Source organism: Triturus cristatus, chromosome 12 (genome assembly GCF_964204655.1).
Source record: "Triturus cristatus chromosome 12, aTriCri1.1, whole genome shotgun sequence".
Lineage (NCBI taxonomy): Eukaryota > Metazoa > Chordata > Amphibia > Caudata > Salamandridae > Triturus > Triturus cristatus.
The window spans coordinates 712,829,882-712,855,304 of record NC_140595.1 but is presented as its reverse complement, the minus strand read 5'-3'; the positions used below and the strand labels follow the sequence as shown (position 1 = coordinate 712,855,304).

General features: G+C 47.3%; 3 non-coding genes across 3 annotated transcripts; 1 reads left to right on the top strand and 2 right to left on the bottom strand.

Moving 5' to 3' along the window:
• Positions 1-327: 327 nt before the first annotated feature.
• TRNAS-UGA (transfer RNA serine (anticodon UGA)) lies at positions 328-409 on the top strand. The gene has a single exon. It is a non-coding gene; the product is annotated as a tRNA-Ser (tRNA).
• Positions 410-1,289: 880 nt separating this feature from the next.
• TRNAL-UAG (transfer RNA leucine (anticodon UAG)) lies at positions 1,290-1,371 on the bottom strand. The gene has a single exon. It is a non-coding gene; the product is annotated as a tRNA-Leu (tRNA).
• Positions 1,372-25,099: 23,728 nt separating this feature from the next.
• Positions 25,100-25,173, bottom strand: TRNAN-GUU (transfer RNA asparagine (anticodon GUU)). Its single transcript has one exon. It is a non-coding gene; the product is annotated as a tRNA-Asn (tRNA).
• Between the last annotated feature and the right edge of the window lie 250 nt (positions 25,174-25,423).

Sequence of the window (25,423 nt, the reverse complement as noted above, 5' to 3'; positions counted from 1 at the left end):
CTGTCAATCAATTTGGTCCTCCCCTGCTCATAATTCAAGTGACCCTGCTCATACTCGTGTATTTCAATTAGTCCTGGCTTTTAAGAAAGCAGACTTTTCGTTTGCAGTATTTATTCCACTTCAGGTTATGGACTTCCACATTCCAGAATTGAAAATCCCAGTAGCTTTAAAGTCTTGACTTGCTAAATGTTTCACAGCTGACATGGGTAACTTGACACATTATGAATATATTTATGGTGTTTTCTGTATGGAAGCTCCTCGCTGTACACGGGAAGGACGGCAGGATATTAGGGTATATATTAGGTAGGTAGAAATGAACTGTGTAAGGTAGTCGTGGCCGAGCGGTTAAGGCGATGGACTTGAAATCCATTGGGGTTTCCCCGCGCAGGTTCGAATCCTGCCGACTACGGAAATGTTTTCTTTGGCAAATGCAGATATTTATAGTTCTCGCCAACTAAATATAATAAGTTAATATTGGAAGTTATTATGTGCTGTAAACAGCTCTTCCATCCTTTGCACTCAAATTGTTGCATTTCTGTTTCTTTCCTAAGAGTGATGATGACGTCGTTTTTTTAGCCATCTTTTCCCAATCTCAACTTCATTACTTCATTAGGTCTCCCTGATCCTTTCTGGCCCTTGTCATGTTTTCATCTCCCTTTCAATTCTTTGTTTCTGCCTCCATTTCCCTGTTTCACTGCATCCTACATCAGGATCAATTTTGGTTGTTGTCTCCTTTGCCCACCAGTTATTTGGCAAATTAAATTCATGTTCTATTTCCTAAACCACATATCTGCCTGCTGGACCCAGACCACGTGTCATGTGGAGCGTACATTGCACGATTCGGTTTGGAGGCAATAATTACACTATTAGGAGAGAAAATACAAGTCCCAGAATGCAAAGGTCCTATTCGTTAAAAAGCCAGGATTGACAGAAAGAGGGAGCCACGTCCGAATCTATTCTGTTCATTTTATCTTGTTTACAACTATTTAAGAACTTTTCGAGCCTTCCAAACCTGTCTCATGGAAGGGAAGAGAAGTAATGTCGGTGGATAATATGAAGGTTTTTTTCTAGCAGCTGCTAGTGGCAGCCGTCTGCTCAGCCTGCTTGCGCGGCTATGCTGTCACCGACTGCACGGTGTAAGGTTTCTGTGTTATTTCATATCCTAGTTACACTGATGGGCGCTGAGGCTTCGACGTGTGCTTAAAGTCTGGAATCATTAAAAGAAAATGAAAGGAAGGTCACCATTCAATTACCGGTATTGTTTCGAAAAATAAAAATTAAAAAAGACTTGGCAGCGGTGGGATTCGAACCCACGCCTCCAGAGAGACTGGAGCCTAAATCCAGCGCCTTAGACCGCTCGGCCACGCTACCACGTGTGTTCACTGGCTTCCTTCTGCTTATGAATCTGCCTACCAGCATGAGCGCGTCCAAATGTTGATGATATGTCATTGTTCGAAACTTAATAGGCGAGTGAAAAACACATCGGTGACAATTACAGTAGACTTGATTGGAAATGAGTGTGGAAACGTGATCGGCGACAAGATGGCGAAAAAGTGTAAAACACTGTTTTGGATCAGAAACGGCAGCAGGCATTAGTAGTGGAAGACATTTAAGGAAATGGTGGATACAATTCTAGATTTGTATTGTCCAACTCCTAATTAGGGCACAAGTTCCCCCAAAAATGTTGAAGGGACTAATTATTCATGATGATGCTCGCTGACAAACAAGAAGTGACGTCAAATGAAGTGATGCCGAAGTCCTATCAAATCCTTAAAGAAAATCGACGCTTTCTACTCTCCTTGCCCGTTTTGCTTTTACCCTGCAGCCCCTTCCTTTGACAGATATCCAAGCTTCATCGATGCAAAACGTGTTGTCTCTCAGCTATGGCTTTGGCACACCAGCAGGCTCAGGAAATGCGTGGAGCTCAAGCATTACTCATAGCCCTCCTCCGCCTCCTCCCAGTCATCACTTATGAAGATAACTGGTAAGTAATTGTGTTATCCCCTCTATGGGGAGAGGATGTAGTCCGTCGGCTGCGCTACCACCTCTGGTGCAGAAAACCAAGCTCGAGCCTCGAGGTCGCGTCCTGGATTTACTCCCCTTAATCTCCCCGTGCCTGAATGTGTAATGTAAATACGGTGCTATGTAAAGCCTCCAATACCTTCGGGTCGAGTTCCCGCTATATAAATATGCAAAAAATAAGACAAAAAGCAGGGCTTTAGGTGGAATACAAGAACTCTGGGGGAAGGGGTCTCTCAGAAGGATGTGGCCTGTAATAAAGGGCGTGGCAAAACACATAACCCAAAAAGCTGTATTTAACAAAATGTGTCGACCGACTGGTATTTTGCTACCTCTTCCATTATTGCATCCAGATACAATACAACTATTTCAGTTTTTCAGTTTGAGCACTTTATTCGGATCCAAAATGTAGTGTTGCATCAATCCGGATTGGACCATTGTTGCGAGGGTCCCCAGGTGGTGTTGGGCCAAACTCCCCCCCTGAACGTGTACATAGTGGATACGCCCGACGTGCCCTCGGACGGCGTGCCGGTTACTGTAATAAATAGCCCGGAGCACTGGGCGTGACCAGGGATTACACTGGCCACTACCTGACAACACATGTGGCGTGACCTTATTTCCAGGCCTTAGGTCCCGTCACTACATTGGCGACGAGGTGGTCTCGCCACCCCCGTCGCGTGCACTGCCTCCTTTCTATCACGCTCTTGCCCAAGGAGCGGATCGGCGCGCAGACACTGCAGCCCTGCTGCCTTCGTCATCGGTGAGCTGTGTGGCCCCCCTCTCCGGCGCTGCTCCAGTGCGTGTGGCCCCTGCTGCCTCGGAGCTGCTGACACCCTGCATGGCCTCCCTGGCTGCCTCCTCGGTCGGGCTGTGCCCACCCAGCCACGGCGCCTGCTTTATACCGGCCTGGATGCCTGCCGGGTATGCGAAGCCGGAACACCGGGACAAGCTTGCCGTTCCTCATGCATCTCGCGTGCAACGCGGGACCCAAGCCTGCCGTTTCTCACACATCTCGCGTGAGGTGCCGATTTGACGTTTGGAGGCCCCAGGTCGCCTTTCTTGGCCTCCCAGGCGCCCCTGGTCATCAGCACTGCACTGTGTTCCCGCGAACAACGCCGGGATGGTTGGTGTGCATCCCCAGAAGTGTGCACGTGAGGCTCCCGCTGCCCGCGCCCATCCTCTGCGGCCATAGCCAACGTGCCCCCCCTGGAACCGTTCGCAGTCACCGGCACTCCCCCGTCGCAAGCCGCCCGGTGGAAGAAGTGGGTGGAACGGCTGGAGAACTACTTCGTCGCGGCAGACATCGCGGCTGAGCGGAGGCGTGCCATGCTGCTACACCTAGGAGGTGAGGCGATCCACGACATCTCGAAGGACGTAGCTGAAGGTGGCCCACCCAGGACATACGACACATTGCGCGATGCCATCACGGTGTACTTTGAACCGTTCGCTAGCGCTGACTATGAACGGTTCCTCTCCGCCAGGCCCGCCAGCTCCCAGAAGAGTCGGTGGACGTCTTCTACGCAAGGTTGAAGAAGCTGGCCAGCACGTGCACCCTCCCTGATGCGGACGACGAGATTCGCGCTCAATTCATCCAGGGCTGCGCGTCCTCGAAACTACGCGAGAGGGTGTTGGAGGCGGACAACATGCCCATGTGCGACATCCTCACGTTGGGGTGATCGAAGGAACTGTTCTAGGCCAGAGCCGTGCCTATGGAGCCTAAGCCAGCGGTCGCCATCAAGACAGAGCCGGTGTGCGCCCTCAAGACCGAGGCCACCGACAACCGCACGAAGCAACCCCGGCTCAGCCCTCCCCCGGCTGCACCTGCGCGTGGTGCGGAGGAGCGACGCCCCACAGAGGAGCATGCCCGGCACAAGGCAAGATCTGCAGCGCATGCGGCAAGGCCAACCACTTTGCAAGCGTGTGCCTGTCGACGCCAAGGAAAAAGCAGAGTGGCCCACCCGGGAGGGTAAGACAGCTGGAACTGCTACCCAGCACCTCTACCAGCAGTGACATGGACGACGATGAAGCGGACGTGGCCTCCGTCCATGTCGTGCGGATGCTCAACACCCTTGCAGACACACCGTCCGCAGAACCCATGTGCACAGTCAATGTACAAGACCAAGCCGTAGCTGCCTTGATCGACACCGGCGCGTCAATCAACCTGATGGCTGCCAGCGTATACCAGACACTGAAGAACGCACCGACGCTCAACCCAACGAGGGTGCAAGTATACGCCTACGGCACCAGCCGCCCACTACGCCTGTGCGGGATGTTCAGGACGGATCTGTCCCACGACGCCATTCGGCTGCAAACCAAAATCTACGTGTCGCAAGAAGGATCCGGGTTCCTGCTCGGCTGCCGAACGGCCCAAGACCTTGGGCTGATCCACTTTGCACTCACAGTCCAGACCCGCAACTTGGACTATATAGTACTGGAACATGCGCCACTATTTGAAGGAATCGGATGTCTGAAGGGACCCGCCATTCACCTCCACATAGACAAGTCAGTCGCCCCAGTGGCCCTCCGGCACCGATGCATCGTGTTCCACCTACGACCCAATGTTGAAGCGGAACTACAGATACTCGAGCGGGCGGGAATTATCGAAAGGGTAAGCGGGCCCACTTCATGGGTGTCGCCCATCGTGGTAGCCAAGAAACCGAAACAGCCGGACGCAGTGCGTATTTGCGTTGACATGCGCATCCTCAACCTCGCCATCAAGCCCGAGCGCCACCTGACACCAACCATAGACGACATAGTCGGAGAGCTGTCTGGCTCAAAATGGTTCTCGAAAATGGACCTAAGATCGGGGTATCACCAAATTCCCCTACACCCGGACTCTCGCCCAATTACCACCTTCTCCACGCACGCCGGCCTCTGGCGGTACACCCGGCTAAACTTTGGGATATCGAATGCGGCGGAGGTGTTTAAGAACATTATTCAGAACGTCCTGCAAGGGCTGGACGGCGTCTTGAATGTCAGTGACGACATTTTAGTCCATGCCCCGACCCTGGATGAACACATCCGATGCCTCCGGGCAGTGTTTACCCGGCTTCAAGAGCGAGGGCTGACCCTCCACAGGGAAAAATGCGATTTCCTACGTAAGGACATTAATTTTTTTGGCTACAGATTCTCCGACCAGTGAATGGGCCCGGATCCGGAAAAAGTCAAAGACATCCATGCAGCCCCCGCGCCTACGTCGGTGACAGCTGTTCGCAGTTTTCTCGGGATGGTCACCTACTGCGGGAGGTTTTTCAAGGACCTGTCCGACCTCACTGGCCCCCTCCGCGACCTCACAAAAGCCTCTGCCACCTGAGAGTGGGGTCCGGAACAGCAGGAGTCATTCCAGAAAACCAAGGCGGCGCTCTCAGCCGACACGACCCTAGCCTACTTCGATTCCCGGAACGAGTCACAATTCGTGGTAGACGCCAGCCCAACAGGCCTAGGAGCCGTGCTAGCACAACAGCAAATGAGCGGAGAGTGGGCCCCCGTCGCGTATGCAAGTAGAACCCTCACACTGACGGAGCAGCGATACTCGCACATTGAAAAGGAGGCCATCGCCATCCTGTGGGGGTGCCGGTACTTCCACATTTATCTGTATGGACACCCTTTTGTGGTAATCACGGATCACAAACCCCTCGTCCCGCTGTTCCAAGGCTCCTCGTCATGTCCCCCTCCCCGGATTGAAAAATGGGTGCTCCAACTCCAGGAATTCCAGTTCACCGTGGAGTACCGACCAGGCGCACGAAATCCAGCCGACTTCCTATCCAGACACGCCCACCCGGCTACCGACTCAGAAGCCACAGAAGCCGCGGCCACGGAAGAATACGTCAAGATGATCTTGGAAAGATCCAGACTTCTACCGATATCACTGAAGGAAGTGGCGCGAGCAACCATAGACGACGACTGTCTGCAGATCACCACCCAAGCCGTCACGTCGGGAAACAGGAAGCCACTCCAAAGCCCGTTGTCTTTTCGCACGCCTGAGGCCCAAGCGTCACTGAAGGCGCTCCACCAAGTCAGGAACGAACTGTCCGTGTCTCCAGAAGGATGCCTCCTGAGAGGCCCCCGCCTGGTGCTACCTAGCAGTCTCACCCAACAGGCCGCACTCCTGGCGCATGGTGCGCACCAAGGCATCGTCAAGTCAAAAACCCGCCTAAGGAGCAAGCTCTGTTCCCAGGCCTCGACAAGGTAGTAGAAAACACGATCCAGTGATGTCCTGTGTGCTTGGCGACCAGCCTACCCAACCCTCCGGCGCCAGTGATCACTGAGGAAGGCCCAACGTCGCCATGGGTGCGAGCCAGTGCAGATTTCGGCAGTCTACCTGGGGGAAAATACATGCTAGTGGTGGTGGATGATTTCTCGTGGTACCCCGAGGTAGAGATCCTGCCCTCAACTGCCGCAACCGAGGTAATCCCCAAGTTGGAGAAAATAATTGCCACCCATGGCCTCTTTGGCAAACTGTGCACAGACAAGTAACTATAACTCATGTCCTGCCATGCACAGTGTTGTCATCAATAATTACATTTTTGTTGTCATCAGTGATGTTATCAATGATGCTACTTGACATGTCATTAGTGTTATTATATGTGGCGGCGATGTAGGTGAAGGAGCAGTCACTGCTGTGCCTAGGGCAGATGTGGGGGATGCACAAGGGGTAGTGTGGAGGAGGGCAGGTGTATTTGGGGTAGGTGGAAGTTCTGTCAATGGTTGATGTAGACTAGCCCTTGATCATGCAGAGCTTTGTAGCCATGCTTGAGGATCTTGAACTGCCATCTCATCTGGATGGGGAGCCAGTGGTGGTTTCTGAGGCAGCCAACCACCTGCTAGGCAGAACTTTCAGCTATGTCCTGTGCCAAACTGCCCATGGTTAGCCACCCCTCATTTGGGACAGCCTTTGACCGTACACGGTATGGGTTTAGCCACAGGGCCTGGCCTTCATCTAGGCCATACAGCCAACCGCATGCGGGTGGTCAACCCTGTACATGGAATGGTCTAACAGCAAGGACAACTGCCTGTTTATGGCAACCCACCTCAAACTCTCAGGAACCTCCACTATTTTCCTATGATTTTTTTCACTTCCTATAAAACTGTTGTAGGAGCCAGCTTAGCCCCTGTGCAAACGAGGCACACCCACAGGAGTCTTTTAGGTTCAGTGGCTCCCATGGGATCGCAGGGACAAAAATTTTAAAATTTACAATTTGGTCCTGGGGGAACTCCCACTAGGTCCAGGGGGTGAGATTACTTCTTCCCTTTCCCCTTATACCATATTTTCTTTGCATTTTCATGACATGGGCCCTGTCTCCTGAAATGTCGGTCACTGCATTTCTCCTCATGTTGTGACCAGCCAATCACAGCTCAAACTGAAAAAGAAAAAGGTTACAGGGACATTATAGCTAGGCTCAGATTTCACTCACACATATACAGTGACATTTGACAGTTATAGTTACCTGTGCTAACTACGATTTATGCTCCTGCAATTCACTGCTTATAAATCTGACATATTACATCACTCATGACGTGGTCTGTGACATCACTGATGACATCTCAAGTGACATCCCTCATATGACAGCACTCTCGTATTGACTATGCCAATGTGCTGTATGCCGGTCTGCCCGGCTACCTGCTGGATAAACTGCAGGATGTCCAAAATGCAGCAGCTAGAACTCTTCTCAAACTCAGCATTAGGCAGCACCTTTGTAACCTACACTGGCTACCTGTGAAAGCACGAGTTAAATTCAAGTCCCTGGTAATGGCACATGCTGCTCTCTATGGGCTTGATGCAGTGTACCTAAGGAAGCGCTTTCAGTTCCATGCCCCGCCCAGGCAACTGAGCTCTTCTACAATGCTGAGGGCGTGCACCCCCAGAATCTGTCTTAAAAGGACAGGTGGCAGCTCCCTGTTCTATATGGCAGTGGCGGCCTGGAACACACTCCAGTTTGACTTACGCAGTCTTCAGGACCCCAAAAAATTTAGAAAGAGACTTAAACCTTTTCTCTTCAATTAGCCTTCTCTCCTTTCTTGCTGGTTCCTTTTTCCTTTCGCTATTTCCATTTTTGGGCTCGCGCCGGGACACTCTTATGTGTAGCTGCATGCGTTCTAAATCTCTATAACATAACATAACATGACACCATCTAGTGAGTGTAAATATGTTATAAGAGTTTCTGATTGTTAAACATAAATACTAAGGTACTTCAAAAGTTAAAGTGGTATACTAGGTGTACTACTAATGAGTGATACTGTTTTAATATATATCATGTGAGTGGGTATGTGACTTTATGTAACCTTGTGTGAGTGGCTGTATAGGTGCATAAGTGGTTTTGTGAGTAGCTGTGTGGGTAAGTGAGATGCTGTGTGAATGACTGGGTGGGTGCGTGTAAGTGTAAGTGGGTCTATGGGTAGGTAAGTGAGTGTGAAGTGACTGTGTGGTTGAGTGAATGGGTGTCTGAATAGCTTAATGAGTGAGTGACTGGGTATGTAAGTGGCTGTATGGGTGGCTGTTTAAGTGGGTGTTTCATTAAGAGAGTTCATGTGTGAGTGACTGTATTGGAGAGTGAGTATCTGTGAATGGATGTATGGGTGAGTATGGGGATGTGTGAGTGCTTATATGGATGTGTGAAAGGGTATTACGTGGTTGTGTGAGTGAGTGTGTGAGGGCTTGTATGGGTGAGTGAGTGGCTGATTAGGTGAGTGAGTACGTTTTTGAGTGACTTTGTAGGTAAATAAGTGGATGTGTGAGTGACTGTATGAGTGGCTCTATGGAGGAGAGAGTGGGTGTGTGAGTACTGGTATAGGTTTGAGAATGGGTATGTTAGTGGTTGTGCGGAAATACGCGTGCATTGTGTACGGGGGTACAGACAATACAGTACACCCCGCGCTCTCCCTCCGATGAATAAAGAAGTTACAAAATACGTATGGAGTCTGCAACCTTCTTTCTAGGGTGGAACCCAACCTTACACCTACGGTTCTGAAATTTGGGGGCTTGCTAACTTTGAATACATACAATATGAAGAAAATAGTTTCTGCAGGCGACTCCTCGGAGTATCACTCTCCACTCCTCATATTATCTGCCACAATACACAATTGATTTTATCAGGGTGAGGCCTCTATTTTGGCTATTCTGAACACACAGTTATTGTTTCTGTTAATATTCATGAATTTGTTTTTAACTGGATGAAATGTTTATTCGTTATATGTATGTTACTTTTATGGATGAGAATTGTGTAGTGACGGGACCTAAGACCTGGAAATAAGGTCACGCCACACGTGTTGTCAGGTAGTGGCCAGTGTAATCCCTGGTCACGCCCAGTGCTCCGGGCTATTTATTACAGTAACCGGCACGCCGTCCGAGGGGACGTCGGGCGTATCCACTATGTACACGTTCAGGGGGGGGGAGTTTGGCCCAACACCACCTGGGGACCCTCGCAACAATGGTCCAATCCAGATTGACGCAAAACTACATTCCTCCTTTACCTGGAGGTGCAAAAACCAAACAACACCGCTTATGGCGGCGTAACATCATAACAGTACTTGTGAGTTTCATGAACAAACAACAGAACAGTCTTACTTGGTCTTGGCGGAGGCGCAGCCTGCTCTCACTTCAGCGGTTGACAGCGGGCCACAAAGTCTCGATATTTCTGGGATGGCTGCGGGCATGGGCGTAGATAGTACTTGCCCTGGTTGCGCCTGTCCGGTGGGGTCTGAAACATGTTCTCGGAACCATCTGCCACGGCCGTGTCTGGGCGGCTCTGTGTCCCTGGTGGCACATTCGCTCCGTGGGCTTGCGGGGTCGAGCCATTGTCTGTATTCTCTGTCGTGCGTGGACCCTCATCCTCTGCAGGTTCCCGAGGGCCTGGGGATGATGCTGGGCGGTGGTCTCCTGGCTCCGGAAGATCTTCTTCGACTTCCTGTGGGACCTTTTTAAAAAATGATACGTTACTAGTGACCTCTTCTCCGTCCCTGACTGCCGTGATCAGGGTACCATTGACGTTTGTGACAGTCCAAGGGTCTAGCTCGAATGGTAGGCGGAACTTCCCACCCGGGTGGCGGTCTTTCACTAGTACCCTGTCACCAACTTGGATCGGGCTGTCAGCGGCTCTCCTCTTCCGGGACGCTTCACGATTAGTCTTCGTTCTGTTTTCCATGGATCGTTTGGGTGGGTTTGGTGACGACTCCCACATGGGGTGGTGCGGGATAGTGTCCTTGATTGCTCTGCCAAAACAGAGGCGGCTAGGAGGAACCCCTGTGGTACAGTGGGGCATCAGCCTGTATTCGCGCAGGAATTGGTAGAGGGCTAGTTCCAGGCCTTGGCCATCCGCTAGTGCGATCTGAATGGTCTTGTTTAGAGTCCTCATTAGCCTCTCGACCTCCCCGTTAGCTTGTGGCCACCTCGGGGTTATGCGTCGGTGCTTGATGCAGTGGGATTGCAGGTACTCGGCCAACTCAGCACCGTTGAAAGGTGAACTCTTGGGGAGCTGGTGGGTGAAGTCTGTTGTCCCTGAGACTTCAGCAGGAGGCAAGCTCTTTTCTCAAGCCCTTGGAGATCCTTCACAAGTTGAACAAAGTACACAAAGTTGCTTTTCTCCTCTCTTTGTCAGTCAGGCAACCACTGCAGGGCAATCCCTCAAGCTTAGGGATAGTCTCTCCTCAGTCTCTCTGGTTTCTCTCCTCAGCAAAGGTTTCACCTTGTTTCCCAAAGTGATCTAAAGTTCTTGGGTTTGGGTCCCAATATTTATACCCAGTTTCTCTTTGTTCTCTGCCTAGTCCAAACCAGTTCTGGTCAGTCCTGGAGCACTTTGTTTACATGACTCCTTCTTTCCTTTCACAGTGCAGGGCAGAGACATCAGACGCACCAAAGGAGGTGGAGCCAGCATTATGGAGGGAAGGCACAGCCCAATTCAAGTCCCAGGTGCAACTCCTCCCACCCATCTACATGGAGATCTCTCTATTCAGCCCTGTGCTGACTCACCCTGTCTCCTGGAATTTCCCCAGACCCTGTCACTCAAACTCCAGACAAGGAATACACAGCCTAGCAGAGGCAGGTTTGGATGGTTAGAAAAGAAAATACCTACTTTCTAAAAGCGGTATTTTCAAACACAGAATGTTAAAACCAACTTCACTAAAGGATGTATTTTATCATTCTGAGTTCAGGCATACCAAACTCGAATTTCTACCATGTTCCCTGAGTCAGTTAGGATTATAAAATGTAATAATCAAACTGCCCATTCTGGCCTAGGGGTAACAGGTAGCCTTGCAATAGTGAAAAACGAAAATGGCTGTAATTCACTATTAGGACATGCCACGCACACCAGGGCATGTCCTACCTTATACTTACAATGCACCCTGCCCTTGGGCCTACCATAGGGGTGTCTGATATGAAGAAAAGGGAAGGTTTGGGGACTGGCAAGTGGGTGCACTTGCCCAGTCAGCATGGCAGTACCCGACTGCACACAGGCTCTGCAATGGCAAGCCTTAGACACACTTTAACAGGCTGCTTCTGTGGGTGGCACAACCAGTGCTGCAAGTCCACTAGCAGCATTTGGATTACCAGCCCTGGGCACTCCTGGTGCACTGTACTAGGGTCTGACAGGTAAACCAAACCAGCCAATCATGGAATCACTAATCCATACAACAATTTACAATAGAGAGCTTTAGAACTGATCAGCAGTGGTAAAGTGCCCAGTGTCATAAAACCAACAAAAACAGATCAGACAAAATACAGGCAGGAGGAAGGCAAAACGTTTAGGGATGATCCTGCAAAAAGGGCCAAGTCCAACAGTAGCCATACAAATGGGGATAAGAAAGTCAATCAAAGCGTTGCCAGTCCCATCATATGAATGGGACAAACATATTCTAAAATTATATAAATCTAACAATCAAATACAAGTCTCACTCAGCCAGTCCCCCAGATGAAAGGACCATTAGAACAGGTCATACTAGCTACTTCATGTACTCAGATCGCCATCTTCATTAAAACCACCAGATCATCAGCAGCAATGGGTCCACGCAACATCCCAATCAAAGTCCTTCAATCAGACCCTGAAGACTGGAGTACATTTTTAACCCCTCTCTTTTAATACTCTTTTGGAACCGGGAGCATACCAAAATCTTGGCGAGGGAGTATTGTGGCCCCCCTTTTGAAAAAGGTTCTAGCTTGAATCCAACTAACTACAGACAAATTGCTCTCCTTGATGTCACTGGTAAGATCTTTGCAGCATGTGTATTGGACCATCTAAAAGACTGGGCATTCTCGAACAATGTGATTCCTGCAACACAGTCCGGCTTCGGCCCCAATCACTCGGTCACGGACAACATCGCTATCCTTCAGACTGTACTTGATAAGTACGTAGTCCTAAAATCACAAATAGTCTTTTGTGCATTTATTGACTTTTCAACCGCTTTTGACAGCGTAGCTAGACCAAGGCTATGGAAGAAGCTAGATAGCCTAGGGATACCCTACGATCACCTGACAATAATCATATCTCTGCACACAGCAACATGGTGTAGAGTCAAAATGAGTGGAGAAAGGGGCCTAACTAGTCCAATCCCCATGATGAATGGTCTGAAACAAGGTTGCCTTCTCGCCCCATTGTTATTTTCCATCTATATAAGACCTACTGGGGTGCTTCTCCCAAATTAATAATTTCCCCCCTAAGCTAGCGCAAAGTGAAATGCACAGCCTAATGTACGCAGACGATATTGTTATATTCAACTGTACCCCTATTGGCCTACAAAGAAACTTAGTCAAATTAAATAGATACTCAAAGTAGAATTTTCTGGTCCCTAATATCGCCAAAACTAAAATCCTACCTTTTATAGGAAGAAGGAAATTGTTGCCTGGTCACTGGGAGGTAAACCGATAGAGATAGCGAAAGAATATGTTTATTTGGGCCAAATCTTTTCATATAACCTTCAAAACACTTCCCATTTTCAGCACCTTGGGCAAAAGGCAGACTCCCATGTTGGGGCATTACAGATATTCTATTGCTCAACTAGAAATAGGCATTTTTAAATCCATGCTGGAGGTATACAGCATGAGAAAAGTCTACCCATCTTGTCTTATGCCTTGGAATACATACAGATTAAAACCTGGCGACCAATAAAAGTGAAAGAAGGGACTATCCTTCAAAAACTGCTGAAAGTCACCCAATCTGTACCCATAGAAGCCTTCTTCCTCGAGCTTTCTTTGATGAGTACATACACTCAAGCCATTTCTAACATTTTACGGTGGGCCATTAATCTTTTATATGCAACCCCTGACTCCTTAAAACATGTATTAAAACTAGAGACATTTGGAGAAGATTCTGTACTGCACACTTTTAATAGGAATCACAAAATAGCCCTTGAGGTATCTCAACGCATTATAGCACTTTTTCAGGCTTGGCCTCCAGCACATCTGAAGATCTTTTTAAAACATACAATGTCAAGAATAAGCTTTGCTCTAGATAGGGAGCACTGCACTCAATTAAAGTACTTCAAAATGTTTGCAGAAAAGTTAGTATATAAAACTCCGAGTGTGATCTACAGTTTCAGCTAGAACATAGAGTAAGGCGCTGTATTTTTCTTTTTTGCGATTAGGAGTTCTTCCTTTAAATGTTTACTCTTCTAGATGGAAGTCCCTTGACCACTTCTCAAGTATTTGTGAGTTGTGTAATGGAGGAGTACAAGATATTTTTCACATACTTTTTGTTTGTCAAAATCAGACTTTGGTAGCGGCGCAAATACGCTTTATAAACTCTATACGTTTTAAATACAACGTCATTTTAACTCAAGATTTAATTATACTGTGCAAGTCTCCTCCTAATGAATTTGTTTGTGATAACCTGTTTAAGTTTTTAAAGAGCTTCTTAGAATTGTTTTAAAAGTGCGTATACTGAATAATTATAAACTTATGTCCTTTTATTCGTCAATTTTAACCTACAATGCCTATAATGAGGTTTAAAGCAACCCTAAAAGTTTAAATCCAATTACTTCATATCATGCATTTGTATTTGTTGACCTCAATTGAGGTCTGAATCGAAGAAAATGTTGAATTACTTAGGTATCATGTGTGGTCCTATGCATGTGCAGTGAATAGTTTATTAGTTTATATAATAAAATATAAGTATAACCACACAATGATATGATGCTGCATGACATTCATGAAAAAACAAATGAAAACAAATGAAAGGAATGCCGTGATTAAGAAATTAAAATTCAAAAATTAACAGCCAATATCACAAAGTCATCTATCTTTTGCTGCATGTAATACTCCTTCACCAAACCCTTTTTCCTTCCGAGCTATTGTGCTGCAAACGATAATGCTTTGCAAACTTATGTTCACATGCCCAAGATTCAGCTCTACATATTACTTCCAACGGAACCCCATGAAACTCCACCCAAGAGGCTGCCATTCCCTTGGTAGAGTGACCCTGGACACTACCTGGGTATTGAAGATTTTGACGTGAATAAGCCATCATAATTGTTTCTTTAATCCATTGATTTATAGTAATTTGTCAAGCTTTCTTACCTTGACCAGGAAAACAAAAAGTGACAAAATTAGAGTCTGTTTTTCTGTACTTACTGGATCTGTCAATGAACACAGACAAAGCACCTTTAACATCCAGTACATATAACAGCCTTTCACCTTCAGACACAGGCGTAGGAACAACAGAAGGAAGAACTACTTGTTGAGATAAGTGAAATTTAGAATGAACTTTATGAAGAAAAGCAGGATCATTTTCCAGAACTCCTGCATCCTCCAAAAATCTCAAAAAGGGAGGATGGCACGAGAGAGCTGAAAGTTCCCATAAATGACATGCAGATGTGATTGCCACAAGAAAGGAAATCTTTAGAGAGAGAAATTTAAAATCCACCATGTCTAAAAGTTCAAAAGGATTGTGTTTCAAACATTTCAAAAACAAAAGAAGATCCCGCGAAGGTGTCATATTTCAAAACAAAGGTCTTGAAATAGAAAAGCTTCTGAAAAGTCTGGAAACAAAAGACTCAGAATCAGAGAAAGAGAAATCAACACTATGAAAGGCCTTAATAAAAAACACAGTAAGTTTAAGGTCACTAAGGAGGTGCCTTTGTGAAATCCCTCGACCAAAAACTCCAGAATAGAGGGAAGATCACAAGGTACTGCCGAGATATTGTGAGATCTAGACCAAGAGTAAAAAAAGACCAGTGCCTGGAATGTGACTTTATAGTTGAAGGTCTCCTAGAACCTTGCATGGGAACAACCACTTTTGAGGAGAAGCCTCACTGCATCAGGTTCAGCCTCTCAACCTCCAGACTGACAGGGTGATCTTCAGATGGTTGCCAATGTTCTGTGACCTCAATGGGAGAGGGAATTATCAAAGAATCCAAGGGTGATACATGGCCACCCTCTTCGAAAGAGGAAACCATGTTCTGTAAGGCAAAAAGGGAACTACCAAAATCGCATTGCCTTTTCCTTCAAAATTCTCTGCAACAGTTTCGGAATCAAGGGAAATGGGTGAAAGATGTAAAAAAGCTTCTTCAACCAGTTGATCAAAAATGCATCCACTCCCCAGGAGCCTTCCTCTGGAAACCTGGAGAAGTACCTTTAAATAAGATGGTCCTTCTTTGAGGCAAAGAGATCCAGATATGGTACACTGAACCTCCTGTAGATCCCCTTTCCCTTGAAAGGTAAAGATTCTAGGAAAAACAATCTGCTTAAGCAATCCTCCTCCAAATTGTTCTCCCCTCTGATATGAATTGAAGAAATAGTTAGAAGATATTTCTCCGCTCAGTGTCCCAGAGTGCATACTACTGTGTTGAAAGAAAGTGAATGCGTGCTGCCCTGGTGATTTATATATGTCACAGTAATTGTACTGTTGAATCTTGCCAATACATTGCACTTCTCGGGAAATGGGTGAAACTTGAGAAGGGCATGAAACACCACTGTAAATCATCTCCAATTCGAGGATCTGACAGCTTCCACTCGACTCCATCTTCCTTCTACTGTATGGTCTTCTAGGGTCACTCCTCACACTGTCTTGCTTGCATCTGTCATTAGCACGTTTGGATGAGGAGGGTGCATCAGGACACCACTATCAGATTGTTTGGCTACAATCACCATTTCAGACTCCTCGAGTTCCAGAGCAAGAAAAATGAGCAAATTCAAATTCTGACCCAGTTGCTGCTGGTACATATTCAGATGCCACAACACAGGACGGGGATGGAGCCTTGATCTAGGGACTGTGAATACACAGGAGGCCATATGCCCTTGCATCTGCATCCAATTCTTCATAGGAGCTTCCTTTTGCTGAAGAAGAATATTCTACAAGTGATGTAGATGTACCATTCTTTCTTTTACCAGAAATACTTTGTCCAAGTCTGTTCATGACCTTCTCCTATAAGTATCAGATTTTTTCTGGAGACAACTGGCATTTTGGAAGATTTAAGAGAGCACCGTGGTGATTTTGCATAAGCATTGTCTCTGGCAATGCTGATAACACCAAAACATGTGACTGCGCATAAATCAACCACTCGTCCAAGTATTGGTAGACTGAAATGTCTTTGCTGTGCAGAGAGGCCACCAGTGGTGCCACCACCTTTGTGAACACCCTTGGGGCTGAGCGAAGGCCAAAGGGCAGTACCCGGAACTGCCAATGCCTGTTTTGGAAGCAAAACCAGAGGAACTTTTTTTGACACACCACCATAGGCACATGAAGATCAGCACCCGTCAAATCGAATGTGACCATATAATGATCTTTTTGAATCAAGGAGATGATTCTCTGCAACAGTTCCATTTTGAACAGAATTTTCTTTACAAATTTGGTCAAGAGTTTCAGGTCTGTCACTAAGCAAAATCCACCTGAAACCTTGGGAACCAGAAAACAAAATGAGTACACCCCCCTGGCCTTTCTGGGATGGAGGTGCTGGAACAATTGCCCTCTTTTTCTGCAGTGCTTGTATTCTCTCCAATATAGCAAGCTTCTTCTCTGGAGACTGAGGTACTGGAGTAGAAATTGTGCTTGTTTCCTTGGGTGCAGAAGGGAACTTTATTTGATACCCATGCTTCACAATATTGAGAATCCAGGTATCCAGGAAAGAGCAGATTCTTCCCCCAAACTGCCAATCCTGCCTAACCATTTCCTGGGCCCCCGCATAGTTAGGAACACTTTTCTTTGATACTCCCAATCTGTTTCCTACTTCTTTGAATACTTCTGGATTGGTTTTGACTGCTTTCTTTCAAAATTCTGCCTTCTTGATGGCTCCCGAAAGGGATTTTTGCTCTTGAAAAAAAATGGAGCAGCAGAGAAACAGCCAGTTCCCTGATAGTGCTGTTTCCTAAATGAGAATGGATGCTTCCTTTCTTTAATAATCTTCTGCAGTTTCTCCTCCAATGAAGACCAAAACAAGCTTTTACTCTCGAATGGCATCCCAAGTGCCCTAGCTTTTTGAGTAGTATCAGTATTCCATTCTTTAGAAATAAATTACAACGTGCCACCATCAAGGCTTCACAGGTTAAAGCAGAAGCCCTGACAGCATCAAATGAAATGTCTGCCTCTCACCTTCTTCTAATAAATGTACAAATCCTGATTCTCATATCTTATGCCCCTGGAAGCCTACCCCTGGGGCTGATTTTATATATGGGAGGGGCTGTGTGGCCCCTTGAGCCTCCAGGAGACCCAGAGAGCCCACCCCTGGGACTGAAATTTGTGAAAAAGGGGAGGTGACAGCACAGCCTTCCTTCCTGAGCCTCCAAAGGCCCAAGGGAGCCCACCCCTGGGGCTAAAATGTGTTTATATGGGGAGGGGCGCTATGTGCACCCCCGCCGAATATGTCAGCCCCAGGGAGCCTACCCCCAGGGCCAAAATTGAATAAAATTAGTAATTCCTTGCATTCCTCCTCGCCAAGCTGTGAGAGGCCTCAGGGAGCCCAACACCGAGACTGAAAACAGTTTGTATGGAGAGGAGGGACACATGTTTCCCTCACCAAGCCACCAGAATGTAGCTTATATGAGGAGGCCTGCCACACAGCCTTCCTCCCAGAGCTTCAAGAGGCCCAGAGGAGCCCACTCCCGGGGCCAATTACTTGAAAAGAGGTGGGTCACGTGGCCTACCTCCCTGAGCCTTTAATAGCCCCAGGGACCCCATACCCTGGGGCTAACTCAGATGCTATGTACCAGGCATCCCACCACCGGGACATAGCGGTTTCCTTGGCCGCAGCAGTGCAGGCAGGGAAACCTGTGTTTGCTCTTGCTTGGCGGGAGCACTTTCAAAACACCAAGTCCACTCCCAGAAAGGGTTTTCCGCTCTGTAATTGGTCATTTCGTTGGAGATCGCTGAAAGGAACCACCCTGTCCCTCTCCCACAGATCTCCAACCCTTGAGAGGCCTATCATGTCCCACTTGTCGAAGCCAGGATGCTTCGACAACATACCCAGTTGGTGTGTGTCAAGCAAAGGAGTAACTTGTGTAATTCTAGCCTTCCACCCCAACGCGGTTGTTGCAGCGTGCCATATGGCAATTGTGGTAGAAGTCGGGGTGTATTTAGGTGCCTGGTTCCTTCCTCCATAGATTGCCCTGGGATAATTGCCGGGGAGCATGTTATGTCTATCCATCATATAAGCAGGGTCTGTCCCTGGTCGATGCACCCAGTGATTAACGACCACCAGCTGGGAGGCTTAATAATAGCTTTTGATTGCGGGCAGGGCGATACCTCCATCAAACCAGCTTTTCATAAGTTTAGACAATGCCATTCGGGGGGACAATTATTCCAAAGCAAAGAGCGTACCTCCGCTTCAATGGTAATGAAATATTGTGCTGGGACCAAATAAGGTGTGTTCTGCAGGGCATAGACAAAGCGGGGAGCGCCATCATTTTATAATGGGCGACTCTGCCCCTTAAGGTAAGGGGCAGGGTTTTCCAATGTTGGACGTCAACCTGAAAGTGGCGCAATGGAGGAGCCAAATTATGGTCATAAAAAACTGCGGGGTTGGTCATGGCATAGATTCCCAAATATTAAAATCCATCTGTAACTATTTTAGCCCCGTAGTCCCTAGGCAGGGTTGGGCGGGCCCCGCTTAGAACATAAACAAGAGACTTATCCCAGTTAATGATATAACCAGAGTACTTCCGAAAAAGAGCAAATATATGTGGGACACGATGAATGGAAAAGTAGGGTCTGGCCAAGTAAAGCAGAATGTCGTCAGCGTAAAGGGAGATTTTATCCATCCCATCCGCTGACCAATTGAGGCCCCTAATACGGGGTCACCCCTGATCCATATTGCCAGGGGCTCTAGGACCAGGGCCAAAGCAAAGAGCAAGGGGGAAAGGGGACATCCCTGCCTCGTTCCCTTCTGCAGTATGAATGTTGCCGAATGACCCCCATTAACTGTAATGCAGGCTAACGGCTCCGAATAAAGAAGGCACACCCAGGATAAAAACCTCTTCCCGAACCCATATCTTCCATGTGCGGCAAATAAAAAGGGCCACTCGATCATATTGAACGCCATCATGGCGTCCAGAGACATAATCATGGCATCTTCTCGAATTGTAGCCGCCCTGCCCAGAACCCCTTGGAGGCATCGAAGGTTCAGAGCGGTGTTTCTGGCCGGCATAAAACCGGACTTGGCCAGGTGGATCAGTGTATGTAGATGCGGTGAGAGGCAGCGTGCCAAGATTTTGGCTAGAATTTTAACTTCTGGGTCTAGGAGGGAGATAGGCCTGTACAAGCCACAGCGCTCTCTGTTGGCCAGTCTCTGTGTTGCGGGCAGAACCACCTTGTGCACACTTTCCTCGTACATTCATATGAGGTATGGGGCAATCGTGGTGGCGTTTGTTTTATAGAGCTCAATAGGGAGGCCAGTGGGGCCCATGGCTTTTCCGGACTGTAGTGTGCTGATCGCCTACGACACCTCTTCGTTGGTCGAGACCAGGGACGGACTGGCCGTAGCGGGCACCGGGCAATCCCCCGGTGCGCCGAAGGTGTGGGGGCCGGTTTTGGGCCCCTGGAGGCCGTTTTTGTTACAGGGCCGTTTTTGCAGCATAGCTGCAAAATCGGACCTGTAACAAAATCGGCCGAAAACCGGCCCTGGTAAAGAGCTCCGCCGCACCCCCAAGCCCCGAGGGGCCGGCCGAGCACTTTGCCAGGGCCGGTTTTGGCTCCCAGTCCGGCCCTGGTTGAGACAGAGTACAAGTCCTCTACATCTTGAGGATCAAGTACAGGGAGTCCCAGGGTGTCTAGTAGTTCTTTCGCTCCTGCGTGGGTGTAAGCCTGACTGGAGGTATAGACCTGTTTGAAGTGATCAGCGAACGCCTCTGCAATCCCAGCTCTGTTGCTGATTCTCATACCATCCTGGCCTACAATCTCAGCCATTTATCTATTGGCAATGTCCCTTTTGTCTAGCCAGGCTACTAATTTGCTCACCTTGTCGCCAATATCTGGGCCCTCGCTGCATCTTCAGCAATATTTCTCTACTCCTGTTGTTTCATGAGCAAATTGTGTTTGGTGTCTGGAGTGCTCGACGCCACAAGTTCCCCCTCGAGGAGGGCAATCTCACCCTCTATCGTGTGTAAGTACTTCCTCTTCTCTGTCCTATGACCCATTATTGCTGCCACCCAACTACCTCTCACCACAGTCTTGTATGCTTCCCACAATACGGTGTCGGAATCTACCGACCCCTCGTTTTCAAGAAAGTACTGGGTGGTTGTTTCGGTAAGTTTATCTCTAATTACCATCACCTTAAGGTACCAAGGGTTGAGAACCATTTTGTGATGTGTGGGGGAAGGGACACTGCCATAGAGCGCTACCAACAGGGAATGATCAGAAATGCCCCTGGGAAGAAAAGAGACCTCCCTGAACCTGGTGAGCTCAGTGGCTTTGCAGAAGATATAGTCGATTCGGGACATACTACCGCGGACTCCAGAGATGAAAGTGTAGTGTCTAGTCGCAGGGTGACTCACCCGCCAGGCATCTATCTGACCCAGTGCCCCGATGAAATCCCATAGCATCTTTCCTATCGCTTCGCCCCAGCTAGGTGGCTGCCTATCTAGGTCTCCATCAAGGGCTGCGTTACTATGCCCACCCAGGAGTAAGTCACCCTCGGGCAGATTCAATATGTGGGAGCCGAGCAAAGCCAGTGTCGTGGAGTGTAGTCTGGGAGGCACATATAGTGAGGTTATATTAAGGGATTTACCCCCCCATAGGCCCGACACCATGACAAATCTAGGCATTTGGTGTTTCAGCGCGCGCAATGAAATTCGTTTTATTTATTTATTTATTTGCATTACTCGGGTAGGCTGTGAGCCAGAGTTTACTACACCCCACCCTGCCCCTTCCCCGCCCCTCCGCCCAGCGGCACTTCCTCCACGGGCCGCTACTGCCACAGGGTTTAATTTTGTGTATCTACTTTCTTGTGCTTCTCATTATGCCCAGGTTAAATTTGCTCTACACCGGCATAATTTAGGTAATTTTGTGTTGCTTTTGTTACGTGATACTCCTGAAATTATGCCATTACACCACATCACGTAATTATGCCCTGTTTGCAGTACAATTTAGCATGAATGCACCTTTACCAGAAACGCATGGTAACAAGGCGAACAGCAGAACGCAAGCAGCTGTTGTTTGCTGAACTTTTTTCTTGCAATTTTTTTAAGCATTAAATGCATCCTTGCGTCACTTTTGGACATGAAAAATTCAATTCATGCTAAAATACAGGGCCAATTGCTAGTTTCATATTGTTTTTAGTTTCACTTAATTTTGCATAATTTTGCCAAAATCTTGCTCAATTATCCAAAAGCAAATTCTGCGAATGTCGCACATCTCTACTTCTGATGGGACACTCCCACTGTTTTTTCCAAGTAAGTGCACTATGGTGGGATCTCACATGCCAGGACGTCACGTCCTCAATATTGGGAGATTTTCTTGGGGAGGGAGTTACCTACAAGTTTTTTCTCTGTCTCTGTTGGAAGCACGGTATTGAACTCCTTTAAGGTTTACCATTCTGAAGGAGCAATACGCGGCAGGGCTGGTTACGGAATTTGTGCTATATTAAAGTTTACTTTCATTTTGAAGTGGCTAGTGCACACGCTGGATATTGTTTATTGTACTGTATTCCACGAGACTGCTTGTCCAAGCCATGAACAAGCTCAGTGGCATAGCAAGAGTGCAGTGGGCCTTGTCACAATTGAGGAAAATGGGTCCCAAGTCCTCCAGCTGGAAAGTCAGAGACAGCCATGATTGGGTGCAGTGGACCCATGATACCCATGGACCCCGGTGCCCCTTAACCTTCTCCACTGTGTTGGCTGAATCACTATTTAAGTTTCAGAAGACTCACTCACCCAAACAACCAAGAATAAGTGAGCTGCCATATTCTGTACAAGATACAGATCATTACTCAGTTTCAGTCTTGCTCCAACAGAGTGGTCCATAGGTATGGAAGGGACAGAGTGATGGTCCAGACCAATGACCATTCCTGTGCCTCTCATAGCAAGGACATGAGATTTCATGAACCATTTAGGTGCAAGTACGGGAATGTACCTGGGAATACATATCACGTACAAGAGCAACAGCCGTAATTACTTTAGGACAGTGTTTCTTAACCTTTTGACTCCTCTCGACCCCACTTAATCATTACTGGAACCTGGGGACCCCCACTGCATCATTATTTGAAATCAGGGACCCCAACTGAGTCATTACTGGAAACTGGGGACCCCGGCTTAAGTATTGTCGAGCATTTGGACTGGAAAATAATATACAAAAAAAAGAAACTAGCTTTCATGAAACAAATACACAAATAATGAAATATTTAATTTAATTCACAAACAACTTTTAAGAAATCTAAATTCATTTGCGGCCACTCATTATTCATATTATAATCTAACTGATGCATTTGCACTGCTCCCATGACTCAATCTGAGGATACTAACTTAATTTGTAGCCTCCAATTTCAAATGCCTTCAAATTTGCAGAATTATTTAACACTTTCAGTTTTCAATGTTACCTCGTTATGTATATACAATTTAATAATCTGCTAGCATGATTTAATTGTCTAAGCAGTTGCGGACCCCCTGGGTGACCTACACAGACCACCAAGTGTCCCCGTACCACAAGTTAAGAATCACTGTTATAGGATTATTAGTACGACCAAAGTTTTCTGGGTTATTCTTATGTAAAGGAATTAGAAGAAAGTGGTAGACTATGTGTGAACAGCCTGGGAAGCAAAACAAAAGGCAGAGCGAATGATTGCCTAATAGTAAAGCAGAGCTCCCAAGTTTCTGGTTGAATGTGTGCGTAGTGCATCCTGCCTGGATTTTTGCTTTGTGTTCTGGTACTTACAGATCTGATTTTATATGAATTTATATGTATATGGTATTTATAACGCAAACACAAGATTTTATAATGCAAACACAATAAGATGATGGAAGGAGTTTGCATTAAATCCATCATTGCTCACTTCACTACCCCAATTCAGACCCACCCATATGCAAATCAGACTTAAACCTGTTTGTCGTGGTAACAGCCCAGTTAAACTACCAAGCCAGGTCTTCCCTGGATTGGAAACAAGCATCCAAAAACCAATTTTGGTGTAACACCCCTCACCAGGCAGGCTCGCTTGAATCCAGTGGAAAAGTGAGCAAGGGGTCAACATCTGGGCATACCCTGCCAACTTAGGACGAACAATGCAAACACAATAAGGACTGGCAGATCTCACTGGATTGTTCCCAGGGAGAGCTGGGTCAAGACTGATTTGCATATGTCTGGGTCTAAACTGGAATGGCGTGGAGTGCAAAAAAAGTGCTTGATTTAACCCAGACCTGTGACTGAGGGAGAATGTTTGATTGGCTCAGCATTCTGCCCATCATCTGTTCTTTTTCTTTATAATGTTATAATGGCATAAACGAGAATAGAAATCCCAGTTTGCAATATTGAAAACTGCACTGGGTCAGTTACTCACCTGTGAACCTGGGAACTTGGAGAGGTCTGGTAAAGGGAAAATTGTTAAGGAACTTGAAGGTGCCTTTTACTTTTATTACAAAGGGCCGCTTCTCGCTTTCTGTGTTACTCAGTAAACTTAAGCAGCAGTGTGAAGTGAACTACTACTTTTAATTGTCTTTAGGTGCCTTCACTTCTGTTTTGTTGCATGTCTGTATTCAGGCGCTCAACACCCATTGGACTCAAAGGGCTTCAGCCCCCCCTCCCCTCGTGTGTGGCAGCCAGGGATGAGACAGCTTCCTGGCGTACACACAGCCGCACCTGAGCACTTCACAGGTCTTTAAAAGACCACTTGCATGTTAATGAGGCCTCGCTGTTGTTTCACCCCTTCTAAGAGCCCCTGCAGTTCCACTTTGCCTATGGCTTAAAAGATTCAGCCCCCCCCCCCCCCGAAATTTGGCTCTAGTTGTGCCTCGATCTGTATTATCACAAAAATATAAAAATAGAAACTAGATTCACCACTTATAACCACGATAAAAGACGTGTGCACGGTGTAACCTAACAGCAGAGTGGCGCAGCGGAAGCGTGCTGGGCCCATAACCCAGAGGTCGATGGATCGAAACCATCCTCTGCTATTTAGCTTTTTACAGTTAGAACCACGCAGCTTTACATTTTCTTCTAATAAAATTCCCTGATTTCCCTTTTAAATGTTTTATGCTCACTAAGCACAATATTTCTGGCGCGAACCCCGTGGTCCCCACTACGAGGATCTTTTCACGTTCTGGCTCCAAGCTGAGGCAGGGGTTTAAAAAAGCGCAGGCGGCTGCGTTTAGTGCTCGAGATACCAGTAATTTCCTCTGAAAGATTCGAGTCTCACATCGATTGAAATATTTCCAAAACTATCTAACGCTGGTCTCGCATGAAATTGAACAATTCCACACACCTTCTAACGCTATTTCATCAGGTCGGCCTGTAGGTGTCGCTGTGCTCTGCCCCGTTCACGCCTGCTCGCGATGGGAACGACGAATACAGGCTTTGGAAGAAGACACACTATAAAGGGCTCGCAAACATGCGAGCAGCATTGTGCTGTGTTAGTGACGTTTTATAGATTGATGAGTGGAAGTAAAATAACTTGTCAGCACCCAGTTGTCATGTAAAAGTGTATGTTACGTTGGTATAGCATACCAAAAAATAATATTCGTCCCTGGGTGGGCTTGAACCACCAACCTTTCGGTTAACAGCCGAACGCGCTAACCGATTGCGCCACAGAGACTACATGACTAGGAGGGCACTATAAGTTTTTTCGAATTTGATTAACCATGTTCTGTCTGTGGAATTAGGCATTGGAATGCTCATAGATACCACCACCAATGTATGTGTTTTGATGTGTGAGGTTTTTAAAACATTCCCAGTAAGCAAAATTACAATCAAAAAGATGACCCAGTAGTCCTGGAAGTGAAATGCTCTCTTTTTCAGGCGGTCCTTTATGTATCAGAGGTCAGACTTGCTGGAGGAAAGCCAAT